Source organism: Geospiza fortis, unplaced genomic scaffold (assembly GCF_000277835.1).
Source record: "Geospiza fortis unplaced genomic scaffold, GeoFor_1.0 scaffold66, whole genome shotgun sequence".
NCBI lineage: Eukaryota > Metazoa > Chordata > Aves > Passeriformes > Thraupidae > Geospiza > Geospiza fortis.
The window spans coordinates 4,613,253-4,616,217 of NW_005054312.1; positions in this window are offsets into that span (position 1 = coordinate 4,613,253).

Genomic DNA, 2,965 nt, shown 5'->3' on the forward strand with positions numbered 1-2,965 from the left:
GTCCGCCCCCCCCCCCCCCGGCCCCCGCCGCCGCCGGGAGCGCCTCGGCACCGCTCGGCACCCTGGCCACGGGCTGGAGACCAGGATGGTCTCCTTAGCTTACTGCTCCGCACTTGCTGCTTCAGCAGAGTTTAAGCCTCACAGAGCTCCTGCAGGTCTCCCAGCCCTTTTCAAGCAGTCCTTAATGAGGCAGCCTGTAATCTCAGTTGACACAGGGAGAAAGAAGCTGACTTGGCAGCAAGAGGCCACAGAACTGGGGACCCTCAGCTCCCCATGCTGTGTCACCGCCCCTTTTACACAGCACAGTCATGTTCGGGGCACCAAGCACAAGGTCTCTTAAAGCCCTTGGAGGCACCTGGGGCTGGCAGTGTTTCCCATATTCCCACAGGCCATCACACTCCCTCCCCTCCCAGCTCCTCCTTAGCAGAGGCATCCAAGCCTCACCCACCCTCTTCTCCTCTGTGGGTCTGCAGGGCTTCCCAGAGGTGCCTGCCTGCAGCCAGAAGCTGCTCAGTGGGCTGTGGGGCAGACTGAGCCCTCTGGGTTTCACTTGTCCCCACACAAAGGGAAGGAAAGGTTTGTCTGGGCCCCACAAGTTCACAGGGCACAGATCTTGTCCCAGTGCAGAAAAATCTGCATTCTGTGAGGGCCCTTTCTGTGGCTTGCAGTCCATCAATAAACTCAGCTGCAAAACTGTTTCCTTCAGACTGCACAGACCCACCAGCACTGGGCCCAGTAAGAGTCAAGTCCCTGTACCCAGATGCTGGCTGGACTGGAAAGGGCCTGTCTTGCCCAGGCAAAGCTAAGAAGGTGCCCAGGAGTTGCCAGCAACCGACCAAGACCCACAGAGCCCCTCTGGCCTTTCCATCAGTTGTCTGGGAGCATCAGCTTGCTTCAGATGGTGCATGGCTTTTTTCTGTCTCACAAAGAAATGGACAATGCAGGTGCTGTTGCAAGCTTATCCATTCCTCTCACTTGTAGGAGAAAAATTCCTTCCCTCCCCAAGCACTCAAAGCCAGATTCTCCAGATGTTGGCAGAGTTCAGAGTGTTGAGAGCCTAAAGCCAGTTTCAGTAACATCCTGCTTGTATGGGTTTACATCAGAAATTGCTCCTGGCCTAAATGATGCCAAAGAACTAAAAGGTCTCTCTCAAAACTAGATAGTGGCAGAACCCATATTAGAAATGTTCATTTTCCTCTTGAAGCTGCACCTTCTTAGTGGAGTTACAGGAGTTATTTAAAACACATGGGAAAATTTCTCTCTGGGAGATGTGGCTACAGCTCCTAGGTTAACGTGTTCCTTCTCTGCTGGAGAATATGACTTTGAGGCAGGGCAAAGTTCGGCTAGTTTAAATGAAAAACAATTTTTTATTCCTGTAAACTAAACAGATTTGCCTTTTTTTCTTCCCCTTTTTAAAAGCAGGTTATTAACCTTTAAGCAGATGGATGTTCAATAATCTTATTGGCAAGGAAGGTAACAGCCATGCAAGGTGTATCTACTTATGGCCAGCTGGAGCCCACATGTAAAGGTGTTGCATTTAATCTGAGACAAACAAGTGTTTATTATTTGTGAAAGGATCTTCCACTTTCTCTTGCTTTGCAGTTCGTAACTTACTCACAGGGCAAAGACAGATGCTCTGAGTTAGCAATCTGCTCCTTTTGCTGTAGCCTTACTGAATTCCTGGATCTCATTTTATGGTCCTTTCTCCTTAAAACGTTTTCCCCTCCCTGTTTGTATGAAGTGTGGCAAAGCAGTTATTGTTCCCATCAGTCTGCAACTGAATGCACCCGGCACTAACTGTGGCCAGCACCCAGCTGAGACCTGCCCCTCACCTTCAAAGAGAAGTTTCACAAAAGAAGGACCTGTAAGTTTACAAACAGCCAGCCAAGCGGGTGAGAAACAACGGTTTTCTTGAGTGTGTGGCACATATACTCATGGGCACGTGGGAGGGAACACAGCTGGCGGCTTGAAAAGCTCAGGTATCTTTCCAGGGCATTATGGGCTTGTCTCCTGGATGAGCACGAGGTATTCACACTGGGCAGCTGGATATCTGTAAGTGGCACTTTGTTCAGTCAGTCCCAAGCTTTTTTGTTTTACAGGTTCCCATCACTACACAGAATGACGGGAGGGGCTAAAAGAGATAAGCTTCATCCTTAAAAGCACAGGATGCAACAGAAACCACACCTCATATTGACACCTGGAAAACCTCATGTGGGTCTGCATATCCCAAGTTCTTCATGCCTTCATTGGTCAAATGGTTCAGCTTTGACCTTTGTCCAGCCCCCCTCAACTGAAATTTAGGTTAAAAAATCTAATAGGTGTGACCTAATAATTATGCTGGTATTTTCCTAGTCACAACATCCCCCTGCACAGAGTCTGGTACTGAGCACTGACAAAAGTTTATAGACCTAATAAAATCATAACCAAGTTGCACTGATCTCTGTCCATGGTCACTACTGAGTTGGTATGCTTGTCTGGAGCAGGAGCACTTCCTGTTTATGCAAGTAAACAGGCATTTAGCATGACTAAAGGAAATTTGAAGGACAATTATGGGATCCTTTTCCAGACAAATGAAGACAGCAAACAGGCAACCTTGCAGGAAGAACCTTTGAGCAGCACTGCTTTCAGTCGGAAAACTCCCTTCGTGCTGCTAGCTCCAAGCCAGTCCACATAATTGCCTCAATTGTCCCTGTTATCCTTTAATGGGAAACATAACTCACTTTCAAAGCAGCCACAAGAAGCTGCAGACAGGGGAATCCTGAAGATCAGCAGAGGTGGGACTGCATTACAGCCATTTTCATCAGGCTGAAATTACACAGAGTGCACCAAGAATGTCTCTGAATGGCTTCAAGCCAGGGCCCGCTGAAGCCTGCTGATTCTTAAAGTCAAGGCTAACAGTCCTCTGCCTTGGTAGTGAGGAACCCAAAACTCCAAACAAACAACAATTCAGACAAAAGTGTAGCTG